At 43.8% G+C, this 17602-nt stretch overlaps 1 protein-coding gene and 1 long non-coding RNA gene across 9 annotated transcripts in view; one reads left to right on the top strand and one right to left on the bottom strand.

Moving 5' to 3' along the window:
• The window catches only part of ERC2 (ELKS/RAB6-interacting/CAST family member 2), an 829394-nt gene that overhangs the window by 762536 nt on the left and 49256 nt on the right, over nt 1–17602 (top strand). Inside the window, exon 20 of one of the 8 annotated variants that reach the window (XM_045024525.1) lies at nt 15238–15344. The exons of the other annotated variants lie outside the window; for them this stretch is intronic. The gene's annotated coding sequence lies outside the window, so the exon portion shown is untranslated. The remainder of the gene's footprint in view (nt 1–15237; nt 15345–17602) is intronic. 8 annotated transcript variants of the gene reach the window in all.
• Nucleotides 4379–6598, bottom strand: LOC123374488. Its single transcript, XR_006581123.1, has 3 exons — nt 6484–6598; nt 4872–4962; nt 4379–4436 (listed from the first exon to the last, which is right to left on the bottom strand). It is a non-coding gene; the product is annotated as an uncharacterized LOC123374488 (long non-coding RNA).

Consider the following 17602-nt stretch of genomic DNA (forward strand, 5'->3'; position numbering starts at 1 on the left):
ACAAGGGCAAGTGTGGCAGGACCAGGGTATAGGGCAGCTGGAGAGAAACTTCGCAGAAGAGCCAGATTTAGAGGGTAGAAAGAAACCTCTCTGTGGTTACAGGTTTATTTTTCATGGTTCTTGTACAACCAGGAAATGGAAACAAAAATCCCATCACAGCCTATACTTCCTGCGTGAAGATGAAATCCTTAAACTCCATTTGGGGTCAATGCTTAGCACCTCTGAAAATCCAACCATATGTGTCTCGAGTTGGCACACTAAATCAGTGGCCCCTTTTGAATATTTGTCTGTGTTTTGCCCAAAGTTGAAAGGGAGTCTGTGGTAGAACTGTGTTATAGTCCTGGCTGAGTTCCCCCTTGTGGACCATCATCAGGCTGCTGTGTTGTACCCAGCCTTTGGATTCCACAAGCTTCCAAACTCCCTGGGTCTGGGCAGCATCCAGACACTGTCTCTAAGTGCAGCCTCTCAGACAGATTCCTGGGGTGCAGACTCCCTGTCTGGTACCCCTTCTCTGGGATATGGGACTCCATGGTCCGGCTGTGCTAGGCCTCAAGACCAGTTCTGAACCCTGCAAGTCTCCCCAGTAGCTTATGCATGTTGTCCCCAGAGGTGCCCCGCAATGGGCACTCTGATTTACAGTTTAACCCTTCAGGAACCACATGACATTTACAGCAAGGAACATTCAGGCTTTGCAGAAAAGCTTGTTAAACAAATGCAGACTTTGCCAGGAGAAAACAGAAGAGTGTTACAGATCTATGGAAAACAACAAACACCTGTACACAAATCCCTCCCTCCATTTCCCTCACCACTTGTGAGAGTCTTTTGGGTCTTGGTCCAGGCTCCTCCTGCCCAGTCTTCTCATTCTGGTAATAGTGTGACGATACCACCCCCCTTGACAGTAAGTGTGTCTTTTTAAAAGCAGTCTGACACCTTTTCTCCTTCTATCCTTGCCCTAAAGTATTTCCGTTTTCCAACCCTTTGGGTGCTCCGCTGGGCAGAGGGTTGGTAACACCCATTATCCTGCCACCGTAAGGCTATTTAATTGTTGATTTCATTCAAGATCAGACACCTAGGAATCAGCCCATCTACCTTCCTCTCCCCGTAAAAAAAAAAACAAGGGGGATGATGCCAACATAACAAGCATATAGAGTGAAAGATTACACTCAAAATGGAGGCTGAATTACAACATATCCTCCACCCCTCAAAATCAGACTGCGGACACTGACAAAATGCCCAATCTGGAAATAGACCCAGGATTTGAGTGCTGTTCCTATGATTTAGCCACAAGACCAGCCTTTCTTCTTTACATTTGACTGTATTACAATACCCAGCTAGTCTAGTGTGAAGCTTTTGTGCAGGGATGTATAGCAATCTCACTTGTAGTAAGCTGAACAGAGCTGCGAGGCAAACCACATGTGACTGAGGTAATATGATTTTTATAGGAAAAATTCCACTCACTGGATGACTGGTCAATTTAATACCAGTATCCTCAAGTAGCAGCCCCTAATTTGGTACACTCCACAAAGATGAGAAAATGGCAAAAAAGATAGCTACCTCATCCCACAATCCGTGCACACACGTCAGATGTTCAGTAAATAGATACTATCTCTGTGCCTTTCTCTTTACTGTTTAATGAATTTCTTAAATAGGAGAGAGAAGGAAGAAAAAAATAGTAAATGCTATATGTATTAAAACATTTTCATGAGTAACTTACATTTCTGGTTGCTATAATGGACTTTGACTGCAAATATGAAATCTCAGATGGTCTTGTGTTAGAATATGTTTTTTAAAAGAATGTGCCAGCAGATTGAACATTACACATGAGCTAGAGTCACCCCAACCTGGTACGTGCTGTCTTCTATTGGTGTAAACCAAGATCTAAGGCCACCAGTAGCTGTAAATCTGCCAGATGTCTTCTTTACTGGAGCAACTGTAGGGAGCCAGTGCAACTCAAAACAAGTGCTGGCTAGGGAGAAACCCAGGCAGCCTGGTGATGCACAGATCTTTAGCTTCCTCCATTGAGACACCTGTAAAGCCCAGATGCAAACAGAGTTTGCCAAACTCAATGTAATCCTTATAGCAGTGGTAATTCCACCAGCCCAGGGCCGCCCAGAGGGGGGAGGCAAATGGGGCAATTTGCCCCGGGCCCCAAAGGGGCCCCCATGAGAATATAGTATTCTACAGTATTGCAACTTTTTTTATATAAGGGGCCCCCAAAATTGCTTTGCCCCAGGCCCCCTGAATCCTCTGGGCGGCCCTGCATCAGCCCTCCCCTAGGAGTGACTCCAACCCATAATGTTTAATAAATTAACTATGCCAGTTGCTCTTGTTGTAGCAGAGTAGAATGATATTTTCTTTTTCATTCATTCATTATTTATATTGCAGTAGTTCCTAGGAGCCACTGTCATGGATCGGGGTCCAATTGTGCTTGATACAATACAAATACTGTACATAACAAAAAGACGGTCCCTGCCCTGAAGAGCTTTACTTACTAAGCTATTGTAATTAGTGCAACACAAGAAATGTTTTTATATAGTGGTGCCTAATCAATAAGTCCATTCCTGAATGAGGCCTGTGGGCACTACTATAATACAAACAATAAAATAGTAACAAATAGTGGTCTCTATTAGAAAATCAGTATTTAACAACACTTATCACACTGTATTGTGATAAGTTACTGCCATAGTATGCTTAGAATAGGAAATAATGCTGGTCTCTCAGATTTAATATTTGAGATACCACAGTGTGGCAACTGTTCCCTTTTTATTGCAGTCTCACTAACTATGATCTAGATCTTTGCCATTGTCTCCGTATATGTGCCCTTGTAAAGGCTATCCAGATTAATATGCATGTTCCTTTTCATCTCTTGTTAGGAGTAGTATAATTCTCTTTTTCTTGGTCTCTGTGCCACTTCTCTTACCTTTAAAAAAAATTGTGATTTTTACTTTTTTCAAAACTTGGCTGCCAAAATGTCTGCTGACCTTAGTCTTGTACCGAGAGATTTACTACTCCTTCATAAGTAAATTTTCATCATTCCCCAGTATGTGGGATCTTCTCTGCACACATTTAAGAAAGATTGCATGTCTTTAAAATTATTTGGCATACTGTGGCCTGAGTTTGAAATCAAGCTTTAAATTGCTGAACATTATTTGATTTGAGTGTAGTAACTGAAAAGTGCTATAAGGTACTGTATTTTCCGGCGTATAAGACGACTTTTGAAACTAAAAAACAACCCCCAAAAATCGGGGGTCGTCTTATACGCTGGGTATAAACAGGTTTCGGCTGAGCCAATCCTGGGAGGCGTCTCTCTGGTGTATGCCATTAATGCATACAAAGCCTGCTCGGATTGGCAAAGGTTGTAATAGCCTGCCTCTCTGACTCAGCCAATCCGAGCAGGCTTAATAGATGACACCGCTCCCGTGAACGCTCCGCCCTCCTTCTCCTCCCCTTCCCCGGCTTCCCGCGAATCAAATGTTCGCGGGAAGCCTGAAAAAAGGAGTGGGCAGGTAAGCCGGGCGTGTGGGGGAGGGGGCGGGACGGCTTACCTGTGGCGCCGGTCCCGGTGTCGGCCCGGGGAGCCGGGCCCCGCGGCTGCGGCTGCAGCGTCGGCTGGGCCCGGGGAGTCGGGCCCCGCGGCTGCGGCGCCGGTCCCGGTGTCGGCCCGGGGAGCCGGCCCTGCGGCTGCGGCACCGGTCCCGGTGTCGGCCAGGCCCGGGGAGCCGGGCCCCGCGGCTGCGGCTGCAGCTCCGGTGTCGGCCGGGCCCGGGGAGCCGGGCCCCGCGGCTGCGGCTCTGGCTCCGGTGTCGGCCCGGAGAGCCGGGCCCCGCGGCTGCGGAGCCGGTCCCGGTGTCGGCCCGGGGAGCCGGCCCCGCGGCTGCGGCGCCGGTCCCGGTGTCGGCCCGGGGAGCCGGCCCCGCGGCTGCGGCTCCGGCTCCGGTGTCGGCCGGGCCTGGGGAGCCGGGCCCTGCGGCTGCGGCTCCGGCTCCGGCGTCGGCCGGGCCCGCCCTGGCCCCCGGCAGGGGTAAGAGGCCAGGGCCAGGGCTGGGACTGGGGCGGGGGAGGAGGGGTTGGATCGGGCAGAGGTTCTGGGGGGGCAGACAGGGGATGGGGAAGGGGGGGTTGGGTAGGCGCCGCGTGGGAGTTCCTGGGGTCTGTTGGGATGGTGGTGGATGGAGTCGGGGCAGTCAGGGGACAGGGAGCGGGGCAAGTTTGGCAGGGGGTGGGGTCCTGGGGGGGAGTTAGGGTTGGGGGTCTTGGGAAGGAGTGGTCAGGGGACAAGGAGCAGGGCAGGGGGGGTTATGGGTTGTGGTTTCTGAGGGGGGGCAGGACGTGGGTGGGGGGTGTACTCACTGGACGGTTCTCTACCGGGTCTTCGGTGGTGGGTCCTTCAGCCTCGGAAGGGGGGGTAGTCTTATACGGCGAGTATAGGCCAAAACCTATGTTTTAAGTGGAAAATTAGGGGGTCGTCTTATACGCCCAGTCGTCTTATACGCCGGAAAATACGGTATTTATACAAATGATACTATCTCGGTGCATGTGAGCAGCTGAGTTATGTGCTTCAACAGTCCTATGGAGTCAGTATCTGTGTTATTATTATTACTGTGTTTAATAATCTTGGGAAAGACTATCCTGTTGGTAAGCAAGTAAGAGCAGCAAGGGTGACTAAATATTTTCCCTCAGTGTGGGTTGATGGGTGCTCTTATTATTTCAACAACTCAATCTTTCCTATATAATTTCAACAATAATAATTATAATAATAATAAATTAATAATACAAAAAGCACACAAAGTATTTTGTTAACCAGACCCTTAGTCTGCTGACTTGCATCATTTAAAGGTAAATAAAAAATGATCAATGATAAGAATATTCACCACTTTTTTTGCTGCATGGCTTTGGTGTCTTCCATTACATCTGATGGTGTTGATATGCCTATAACAGAGATCTAGGGACTGCATATCTTTTCTTAAAAACAGAATGAATGAAATTTTAAAAGGCTCTACAGTAACTTCTACAATCAATCAATTGGACCTGTGATATAGCATGGCCAGAAGGCAGCAGGAGAGTGATAGATGGGAGATTTGTAAGCCCCAGGATGATGAGAGCCTTATTCCCTGTAGAGGGAAGAGAAGCTGCTACAGATTAATTAGAGCACCTGAAGCCAGTCACCTGATAACCGCCCCCTGCTTCAATCAGACAGTTGGAGGAGTTGAAGCAGAGTGGTTTGGTTTGGAGCAGAGAGCAGTTTAGAGGAGAGCAGTTTGAAGGAGTTGAAGCAGAATGGTTTGGTGTCGGAGAGAAGAACAGTTTGGAGGAGAGCAGTTTGGAGAAGTGCTGTGGCGGGCCAGAAGACCAAGACCCTAGGTAAAGGGAAACCCGGCTTGTGCAGAGCAGAGGGACTCTACAGACACAAGAGGTTGGGAGAAACTTGGCCCAAGTGGAGAGAGGGCAGGATGCCCCATAAGCTGAAGGGCCAGAGAGGGAAGTACCCCAGGGGAAGAAATCGCTAGTTCAAGTGGTTCACTGCTATCCCTAGGGCCTCTGGGCTGGGACCTGGAGTAGAGGGCGGGCCCGGGTCCTTCTCTCTCCACTCCCCTTTTCTGGGATACTAGTGAGACAGTTGATACCCCAGTTCAGGGGTGAGAAACGGCACTCTGAACCCCCCACCAGAGGAGAAAGCGTGGGACCCATCATAATAGTGCCGGCAATTTGCCACAGACCATATCAACTATGAAAAAACTTACTTTCAGAAGAATAAGTATTAATGAAGATGTATAGTTGTCTATGATACAAAACATTTGTGCCATATTCTTGCTGGATTTGTGTCTAAATTTAATTTATTTGCAGGAAGTGTGAATTCTGAATTCTCAGATTCAGAAGTAATTCAGAGGATAATAATGTTTCTATTTGACCAGAGATAATTTAATTACATTTTTCAGAGGCTGTCAAAATAATTTAGATTTACTCTTAGATATTAAATCCATTCATGTAGATTAAATCCATTCAAGGGGACCAAGATTTAGAAATATACTAGTTAAAAAATTCACCAAACATTATGTAGTACAGAAAACAGCATGTGAACTGCCACAATGCAGTTTAAATTCTGTACTAAAGAAGTGAATTATTGAATTTCTGAAACAAAGTCAATCATAGCCATCCAAATCCTTCCTTGCTTTTGTCTCATTTCATTCCCTGAAATTGGCAAAAACTATTTTCAGCTCATCATAAACCAATTAGCAATAATAATGAATATTGTATATGCTGCAAAACCAGCAAGTAACAATATATCTAAATTATATCACAGAGGGAATTAACTGGTACATGTGTTACATTGTTTGTTTGTGGGTAAAACTGCAGTATATAAGTATCAAAGCTCAGTGACTAATGACCTTCTATAAGTGCAAAATGTCAATAGTAGCAATATGTTTATAATACTACTGTAAATCCAAGCCAATGAACAGTCAGTAGTTTAGCTAAACAACATACCATTGAAAGATTTTAACTTAGCACTACCATGGGATATCTAGTTAATAACACAAACAGCTGCATAGAAACTATCAGGTGCCACTATCAGGCTGATGTATGCATGCTGGTGCATATCTGTGATGAACAGATGCCTTCATTAGAATTTTAGAGCAAGCATGTGAATCCATGGCATTGATTCTATATATTGATTCTGTTGTGTATTTGGTTGTCATGGGTTTTGTTACTATGGCAACTGAGTTAGACTATTAAGAGATAGCTCAGCCGGTTTCAACCGGCTGAGTGAGCTCTCTGTTTCTGTAAATAAAATGGAGGTTTTGGTTAGCTGTCTGCTCTCTGGCCTCAAGTGATTTCTTCCTACACCGGCTGCCCCAAGGATATAACACTGGCGACGAGGATGGGATCCTGGTGCTGCTCCAGTAACAGAAGGAAGTAGAAGTCAAGGTAAAGACCAAACAAAGAAAAAAAGCTGCTTGTTTGCACTGACTGTGAAAGTGAAACTAAAAATCATGGCTACTCTGACCAGGCCCCTGGAGCCTTTTGATGAGAATACAGAGCAGTGGCATGTGTATACTGAGCGTTTTGAGCTTTTTGGTATTGCAAATGACATTACAGAAGCGAAGAAGGTGCCAATATTCTTAACTGTTGTAGGGGCTAAAACCTACTCTCTGCTACGCAGCTTACTACACCCTGTTAAGCCTGAGACTAAATCTTACAGTGACATTGTGGAAATCCTGGGGTCTCATTTCTCCCCAAAACCACTGGTAATTGTTGAAAGATATAGGTTCCACAAAAGAGACCAAAAGGAAGATGAAACAGTTGTACAATTTGTAGCCATTTTAAAAAAGCTAGCAGAACACTGTGAATTTAAAGAGATGTTAAATGATGCCCTGCGTGACAGGTTAGTGTGTGGCCTCTGCAGTGAAGCTATACGGAAGCGCCTACTGACAGAGGCTCAGCTTACATTACAGAAGGCTGTTGATATTGCTGTCTCCATGGAACTGGCTACAAGGGAGGCACAATACATCGGTGCATCCCCTAGGGTGCAAAAAGTGTCACAAGAACTGACCCACAAAACGGTGCAGAGTCAAGAATGTTACCGCTGTGGTAAGCCGGGTCACCAGGCATCAGAATGCTGGTGTAAGGACCTGGTGTGTCGACACTGTGGCAAAAAGGGACACATTGAGTATGCCTGTAAACAAAAGAAAAAGAGGCCTGTGGTCTGGCCGACAAAAAGAGGAACCTTGCATACCCTAGAGCAGACCCAGGATGATCAAGGTGACACCTCCTCACAAGAGGAAGTGCCACTGCATGTTTTGTCTTTGGCAGCGGGCTCACATGAATACTGGGTAACCCCCTTATTGGAGGGCAAACCTATACGCATGGAACTAGACACCAGTGCAGCTGTCTCGCTGGTTCCTGAGACTGTGTATAAGGAAAAGCTACAGCATCTTCCGCTTAAGGCAACAAAAACTGTTCTGAAGACGTATACAGGTGAAGCTGTGCCCATGTTGGGCACTATTGATGTTAAGGTGGAGCTCAATGGACAGGCGGCTAAATTGCCACTGTTTGTGGTGAGAGGTGACTACCCAGCCTTAATGGGTAGGTCTTGGCTTGGGAAGATTCAGCTGAACTGGGCAGAAGTGCACCGGATGACTAAAGAAGAAACCAGTCTAACCCCTATACTAAGGAAACATGCTGCTGTTTTTGGAGATGATTTGGGAAGTATGAAGGGAATCACTGTGACATTGAACATTAAACCTGGCAGTCCACCAAAATATCTGAAAGCCCGAACTGTGCCATATGCCATCAGGCCAAAAGTTGAAGCAGACCTGGAGCGCCTGGTCACCAATGGAGTCCTAATACCAGTTACCCATAGCTCATGGGCCACTCCTGTCATTCCAATAGTGAAGAAAGATGGCTCTCTCCGGATTTGCGGTGATTTTAAAGTCACTGTCAACCCAGTGTTGTGTGCAGAGCAATACCCGCTTCCCCACATCGATGACCTCTTCGCAGGCCTGGCTGGGGGACAAAAGTTCAGTAAGATTGATCTGAGTCAAGCATATTTACAGATGCACGTCGATGAAAAGTCCCAAGAGCTGTTGACTATTGTGACTCATAAGGGGCTTTATCGATACTGTCGCCTACCCTTCGGAATCACATCGGCTCCCGCCCTGTTCCAGAGGGCTATGGACCAGATCTTGTGTGGCTTGTCAGGAGTTCAGTGCTATCTGGATGATATCCTGGTCACTGGAAGAAATGAAGAGGATCACTTAAAGAATTTAGAGGCTACCCTACAAAGACTGGAAGAGTATGGTCTACGAGTTCGCAAAGACAAGTGTGAATTCTTCAAGCCCTCTGTTGAATATTTGGGACACATCATCGATTCTGCAGGTCTTCATAAGGCCCCTGCAAAAGTTAAAGCTATTGTGGAGGCTCCCCCACCTCGAAATGTAAGCCAGCTACGCTCATTTCTAGGACTACTGAACTATTATGGAAAGTTCATCTCACAGTTAGCCACACTGCTAAAACCACTTCATGAGCTCCTTGGGCAGAACAAGGCCTGGAAGTGGACTGAAGCCTGTGATGTTGCGTTTAACAAAGCTAAGGATGCATTGCTAAATTCTGAAGTTCTAATGCACTTTGATCCATCCTTACCACTGCAATTGGCCTGCGATGCTTCCCCTTATGGAGTGGGAGCGGTCGTGTCACACATTATGCCTTCGGGAGAAGAAAGACCTATTGCTTTTGCTTCACGCACTCTAAGCAAAGCAGAAACTAACTATGCCCAAATCGAACGTGAGGCATTAGGAATTGTTTTTGGAATTAGGAAGTTTCATCAGTACCTGTTTGGGCGAAAGTTTACTCTTCTTACAGACCATCGACCTCTGACATCAATTTTTGGACCCTACACAGGCATTCCCCCATTAGCTGCTAGTCGTATGCAACGTTGGGCATTGATACTTTCTGCACACACATATGAAATCAAATATCGGAAATCCACTCTGCACGGCAATGCAGATGGCCTCTCAAGGTTGCCTTTACCGGTCAAACATCAAGATAGTGCCCAAAAGGAAATCTTCTACTTTGAACAGGTAGAGAATACACCCATCACTGCTACTCAGATAAAGAAGGCAACTCGCGTTGACCCAGTATTGTCCCACGTTATGGACCTGGTGATGCATGGAAAATCTCGACAAACCTCTCCGGTCTCACCCGACCTTGTTCCCTACATGTCCAGGCGGACGGAGTTATCGGTCCAATCTGGTTGTTTGTTGTGGGGGAGGCGTGTCATTATTCCACCACCCCTGAGATCACAGATGTTAGAACAGCTACATTCCGGTCACTGTGGAATAGTGCGCATGAAGGAAATTGCACGAAGCTATTTTTGGTGGCCTAGATTGGACAGTGCTATTGAAGAGAAGGCAAAAGCTTGTATGTCATGTCAGAGTGTAAGAAATGCACCCCAGTGGGCACCCCTACACCCATGGGACTGGCCTGAAAACCCGTGGCAACGTATTCACGTTGACTTTGCTGGCCCCCTTGAAGGAAGCATGTTCTTGGTGGCAGTAGATGCCCATTCTAAATGGCCAGAAGTCTCTATAATGCAGTCCACTACTGCAGAGAGTACTATCCAAAAACTACGAGGACTCTTTAGTCGTTTTGGTCTGCCAGAACAACTTGTGAGCGACAACGGACCGCAGTTCGCCTCTCAGGAGTTTCAAAATTTTATGAAGGCAAATGGGATACACCACATCACGTCAGCACCATATCATCCGTCCACCAACGGATTAGCTGAAAGATTTGTGCAGACAATGAAAAACGCTTTGAAATCAGCAAAGGGACAACACTCCATTCAAAAGCGTCTGGATACCTTCTTACTTTCCTATAGAAACACACCTCATGCTACGACCCAGGCTTCCCCAGCCTTTCTAATGATGGGAAGACAGCTGCGCACTTGCTTTGATCTGCTGAAACCTTCTGAACCCAGACAAACTGTGCAACATCAGCAGCAATATCAAGTAATCAGACGGGCACCCAGAGCAAAAGACCGAACCTTTAGCCCAGGGCAGCCAGTTTTGGCTCGGAATTATACTTCCAGAGCTAAATGGGTCCCGGCCACAGTCATCACTCAAACAGGACCTGTTTCCTATACAGTCCGGACTGCAGAGAATCTCACCTGGCGGCGACATGTAGATCAGCTGTTGCCAGCTCATGCCAGTCTTCAGGACCCATCTGCAGTTGAGGGGTCTGACTTCACCCCTCCTGGTGAGACACCGAATCATGAGTCACCTGTTCCTGACTGTTCTCCTCCATTACTGCCGGCAGCTGAGATACCCCTTTGCCCAGCACGAGCTGATACCACCTCCTCACCTATTCGTGCTGCGGACCCTGAGCCCCTAGTACTTTCAGGTGCAACAACACCAGAAGTTCGCCATAATCCACCTAGAGACAGAAGGCCTCCTCATCGGCTGGATCTTTAGTTAGGGCGAACCCACGGTTATGGGGCAAAATAATCCCCAGGGTTTAGCCGGGAATGGAGGCAGTCTACCCTCCTTCTCTAGTTTAGTGTGTGTTTTATTTAGGGGATGTTCTTATTAGGGGGGGAGGAATATGTTGTGTATTTGGTTGTCATGGGTTTTGTTACTATGGCAACTGAGTTAGACTATTAAGGGATAGCTCAGCCGGTTTCAACCGGCTGAGTGAGCTCTCTGTTTCTGTAAATAAAATGGAGGTTTTGGTTAGCTGTCTGCTCTCTGGCCTCAAGTGATTTCTTCCTACACCGGCTGCCCCAAGGATATAACAGATTCTGTTACAAAATCACTCTTGGAAAAGTCATTTGATTCCTAATGCAATTGCTTACATAGGAGTGGAAGTTTTTGTTTTGTTTATTTCTTTGTTTCAGGTGCATTGTGCACCTTTAATTTAAATGGAATGTTTTGCATTATCAGTTCACAGTGTAAATGGGTCTCAAGGTGAGACCAAGTCAGGTATTTTATATATATAATTTGTATATATATTACATATACACAGTTTACAGCTGATATAGTATATTGTGTATAATACAATACACCTGTAATTGTTTTCTATGTGCTCCTTTCCTGTCTTTTTCCCCGTGCCTCCAGAGCAGCGTACATAACTGATATGGTGCCCGCCCCAGAATGGGAAGTGTGTGTGTGAATGTGTTCTGGTCCCTAGACAACTGAGAATGATGGGAGTGGGGAGACATAATACCAGTAAGCATCTTTTGCGGCGGTGGGGGGGGAGGAATTGTTTATGCAGTATGTACAAAGAGACAAGCTTAATTAACTCTTTGTGAATCAACCTGAGAGAGCTTCCCTCTAGGGCAGCTGACCTAAAAGAATTGCTGCCTGCAGAACACAAGGCTCCAGGTCAAGTCTAATGTGTTAGATGCACATACAGCAAGTCCAGTTTCCTGAAAGGGGGCTTCGCTAATTTCAGAAGTCTGCTTCCAGTTTTGACCACCAGTTGGGAATCACAGTTGGAAATGAGAGTTGGATCAGCTCTCAAAAGATGAGGGGAAATATAAGATACGGAAAGAGAAAATTCAATATGAGACAAGATTATTTTAGTTCCTACTTGCTAATCTCGTGGAGGTTTCCTTGGCTCATTTATTAGAACAGTCCACAAACATGAGGACGGACTTTATCAGTAAGTTCAGTCTTCACTAATGTCTGGCCACCTGTTGTCAGACAGAATACTTGACTTCCTATTGTTAAGGTAACTTGAAACTGTATGGTAACAACAATTTTAGTAAACTTACTGTAATTATGTACATAAAAACATTATTGTGTTAAGTATTGATAACTGGATCATGAACCACATCAACTGCTTTTCTTAATTGGTTTATAAATCAGATGGGTGAGAGGCAGGCTTCATTTTAACATTTTTGGTTTTTACCATCCTTTTATTCTGGATTTCAGTTTTTTGAACTGTTGGCATTTTAAGAGGTAGAATTCCTTTTAGTACATGATCAGTCTATAATAACTCACTCAAACTACTGTGACCACGGCCTAGAAAGTCTATTGAAAGTTTGATCTAAATTGTTGGACACTATTTATTGTATATGTGGAAGGTTACGGAAAAGGTTTCTAAAATCTACTGATCTGTTTAGCTGCAATGAGTGTTGGATTCTGTCTGGGGTATCTCTCAGATTGCACTTTAACTTTCTAAAGTCAGTCTTTGGCTCTGCCTATAATGCCTTCTCTAATTCAAAATGATTGAAAACAACTTTAGGTGACAATGGAATTTTTTATTACTTGCTTATTTTAAAAGTTGATTTAGAGACGAGGTAGTGCAAATATAGTGGTATCTCTCATTTCTAAAAACATTTACCCATATGGAAGAATGGCCTGGTACCTGCTCCAATGGTTCTAATGTGGCTTTTAACCCACATCCTCCAGTGGACAAGAATTCTGAGGCACAAAGTCATTGAAGGCCTTTTACTTGAAGTGGGCACAACACTGTGCAGAGACCATTGGCCATTGCTATGTCCTTAACTGGGTGCAGCACATGCTGCCACTTGCTCACTGCACAGTATCTCAGCTCTATGAGAGGCAATCCTTTGCACTCCTTTGAAGGTGTTTTTAGCATCACCTACAGTGTTAGACTCACCAAGTTCTTGTGTTCAAAGGTAACAGGAACACCACTGTAACTGACTCTTGCACAGAGGAACAAGGGGATGATGGTGAAAGTTCTTTGAACCCTATGTCCCCCTTGTGCACCCATGCAGGGTGTCCTAAGTATCAGTGCTTTCTTAAGAAGCCCGTTGCTCATGGGAATTTACATGCCGATTGTGATCACACCAACCCAAAAAGGCCAAAGAAGCCACAAATATGCTAAGAAAAAATACCATTAAAATTGTAGAAAGCAAAGCATTCCATTTTCAAGTACTTCTGAATCTTGCTTTGGAATGGCTTCCATGAATGCTTGAGGTGTTAAAATGCTTGTAGCATACCACAGGTGAAGGGATCACACAACCTTTATATAAAGGTAAACCTCTGGCAAACAAGATAAACAGGAAACTATGGCTATGTTCTTTGTACCTTAGCAATACCTCCTGATTTTGTGTGGCTTAGATAGCTAATCGCCCCTCTGTATCTTTACATATAAAAGTGGTGGTTTCCAGTCACCATATTCTGGAGCTTGCAAACAATAGCAAAGTAACTAGGCAGGCAGAAATGAGAATCTTGTCCCTTTTCTCTTAAAGGATGAGAGAGATATTGTCAGTTTGGGTTTAAACAATCTTACTCTTTATAAAAATGATCTCTATCTGAGTCCCCTCACACAGGGCAACACTTCCATACTCCTACAGGATCTATCTACCTGTGGTTGTCTTCCATGTGCTACTTTCCTATCTTTTTCCTCAAATGCCTCAGAAGTACTGTACATCAGTGATAGGGTGGCCCCAGAGTGGGAATTTGTGTGCTCTGAGGCATGCTGTACACCTTTTGTTTCAGTTCTGTGTAGAAATCAAGACAGGATGAATTTATTTAATAAAGTTGCTAGTTTTCTACCTTAAAATTGAGCCTTAGTGAGAATAAAACCCACTGTCTCATTTGTGCCTGCCTTTATTTTTCTCTTTCACTGAATGCTTCATTTATATATATTTCATATACATATGGTTTGTTGTTTAATCTTTCACTGCATTGTTACAAAAATATGCCAAAGCTGACTCTAATTGTTAAGGAAACTAAAGGAATTTGGGGAGAATGCCCAGAAATTCAACATTATTTAAATAAAATACATGTGTATTTTAAACCTTTTAACATACAGAATTATGTGCCTTACCCCATTGATTAATATTAAAGTAAGACTTATCAGCACACGCTACTCAGGGCTGGAGGCAGATCTAGAGGTCCTCATCCAGGTCATGAGCCTGCAATTAGTTACACTCATGCTTAACTTTATGCATGTGTGTCATCCTTTTGAAGTCAATGGGACTACTCGTGTGTAAAGACAATTATAGGCATACGTTTTTTAAGACTGTTTCCTCAGTTTTTACTCATTCCTTATTAGGCAAATACCTGTTAACTTTATTGTGAGTTTGCCTGAGTATGGAAAGAGTAAAAACTGACTGAGGACCTGAAGATTAGCCCATGGAGATGATAGAGAAGAGGAGGTCTGGGAACTGGGCTGTTAGGAAATCATTGAAGGAGGGAAGGATGATGAAGCTGCCATACATCATCAGTGGAAGGAAGGGCATACTGTGGAGACTAAAGACAGATTATGGAGACCCAATGGAGCTGAAGACCAATCTATTGAGCATCTTATCTGGACTGAATCTTACGAGGTTCCCCCATCACAAATCAAAAGCAGATCATGAAATAGTCAGAATTTTACACACAACGTGCAAAGTAAGATTATCAGTATTTTTTAAAATGCTTTACATTTGAGTCCAGTAAATGTTGTGTGACTGGTGTCTCCAAGCTGTTGAAATCAGCCTTGAGTAGAATATAGTTTAGCTCATCCTAAATGCTCTGTTTATCATGATCTAGGACATTTATTATTTTTCCCCAATATGTTTTGTTTCATCATTTCATAGTATTGCAGATTATTCTATGTACAGTACTTGTTTTGCATCTTACTGATGATACAAGTATAGATATAGTACCACTGTGTATTCAAAAAATTACAAATGTAAGCATCTAAGGAGAGGTTTGGGTGGGTTGTTTAGTTTTGGGGGGGATCTTTAGTGGGAGAGTTTGGGATTGAATCTTGTAATAACAAATACAGACTCTTCTCACCACCTCAAAGAAAAGACCAAGAATGGCTATGAGGAGAACAGGATGACAGGCTAAATGAAATCTGGAACTGAATTTTGATGAACACCACTGCTGCAGGTAATTAACGCCTTTCATTTGAACAATGATTTCAAGCACTTGAGGGAATTTGGAATGATATTTTGCACTTGATTCCAAGAAGTAATTTAGAAAGGAAATGAAATAAGACTAATTTTATTTTCCATTCTCTCTCTCTCCCTCTCCTGTTCTTTCTCTTGTTGAAAAACTATTGTCATTTATGTCATTAAAATACAGAATTATTGCCCCCAGACTTCCAGTGAACCACAGCTGTTGAGCTTTTATGTCAGAAAGCTTTGAATACCCAGCTACATTGGGAACATTTGTAGCCTTTGGAGCATGACAGTACTGTGGACTTCTCTCCCTTTCTGACAGAGGAGTGCCTCAGGGTGTGCTCACATAGTGACTGCATTATTTTCTGGCAATTGTGGTAAAGTGTTCCTTGCTTTTGGTTTTTCTGCCTCATCTCAAATGTACAATCATCTTTCAAACCTATTATATCACCTTCTGAATTCTGTTCCTATGTCCCTTAGGCTATACAGTCTATTGTTTAAAACTCTTACCACTGCCATACAGATATTAAATTAAGCATAGCAGCTTAACATGGAATGTGTGGGTACTTGAAGCAAGATTTAAAAGACATTTTGATTTCTTCACCGTGTAAGAATATATTGCACTGGACTGTCAAGAAACATAGGAATTAACCTTTTCAGCATAGGAGCTGTTATTTTGCAGCGAAGAGCATTAATATTAAATCAAAAACCGAACACTGAGCATGTGAAAAGATGAAGATGTATTCTGTTTAAAATATTCTGTAAACATACTTATTTTTCTGGGTGATGGAGTTAAACATTTTTCAATAGCACTCACCAGCTGCAGCATATGTAAGTAAACTGAGTACTTTCCCACAGCATGTGCTGTATATTTCATTATTATAGCATTTTATTTTGACAGGTAGTCCTTATTCTTCTTCATATGAAGTCTAAACTCAGCAGATGGATAGGGAAAAGAACTGGCAGAAGAGAGTGTCTATATTGTGTAAATTGAGATAGGACATATATATTTTATTGACAACTACCAGGACATGAAAAACTGTACTTCCAGACAATCTTCATGTAGCATGGTCCCAAGTCTGGGTCACAGATGATCTGTACATCTGACATTTTCACACTCATTCTCTTACTTACATATTACTAGAATAGGAAATATGGTAATGGAGGAAAATTCTGCTTTCCCCTAAAGGAAATTTGGCATTTTTGTTAGATTTGTGGGATTTTGCACACATTGAAAAGAAACACACACAGAGAACTAATGGGATCTGAATGAAAAACTTATAAAGTTTCTCTATGATTCTGTGAATTCTGCAAAGGTTACCTTATGACAAACGAAAGGTCTCTATCCATAATAGAGTCATCCCAGCACTACCAGAACTGAAAACATACAGTCATTCTAATGGCTATATTTTCCTTTTCTCATTTTGAGGTGTAGAGAATGGACAGGTACATGTTTTTATTTGCACCCACAGTCAGGTAGGATTGTAAGTATTGAAAATGGTACCTGCAATTCAACTGCTATCACAAATTACCCCTGCAAAAAACAGGCTGCCTTCCTGAAAACCGATCCCTGTGTACTTTTTTTTAAAAACATCCTCAGTGCTTCATTTCTGGGATCAACATCTTTTACCTAACACAGATAAAGCCTTGTTTTCAGCCATTTAGACCCCAGTCCTTCAAGAAGAACTGTGCAGGCAGATTGTGGGGCTTATGTGCAATCCTACAGAAATCTTGCAGGACTAGGCATTTCCAAAGAGCTGGTGAAAACCTTGCCTGAATGCAGCAAAGTAAGGATTTTCCACTTCAGAGGAGATTTAACCTGATTTATTATGTTCTTAATCATTGTCAGAATAAAATATAATTTTGAAAGATCGTCTTTTAGCAGTAAAAATCCAACTCTGAGCTTGAAGGATCTGTGAGCTCAATCAGCCCCACTTTGCTACACCTGCAGTAATTGTCTGCTGAGTGGAGTTAAAAGGACTGAAGTTGGCTCAGGTGAGGCCTGACTGGAAGGAGAGCAGAAGCTAGCTATCACTCAGTGAGAGAAGCCTGGCTGGAGCTAGAGAATTGAGTTGGACTGCTGGCAGACAGAGCCTCCCTGAAGGAAGGTAGGCCTGCAACAGAGTGTGTAAGGTAGTTGTAAAGGATAACTGGGGGAGGGGTATTTTCCCAGAGTTCTCCATGCTGGCAGAGGCCTGCATGGAGCAGGAAGATTCCTACAGAGGCTGTTTTGCCAGGGAAGTTGGG

Source organism: Mauremys mutica, chromosome 7, assembly GCF_020497125.1.
Source record: "Mauremys mutica isolate MM-2020 ecotype Southern chromosome 7, ASM2049712v1, whole genome shotgun sequence".
Taxonomy (NCBI): domain Eukaryota; kingdom Metazoa; phylum Chordata; order Testudines; family Geoemydidae; genus Mauremys; species Mauremys mutica.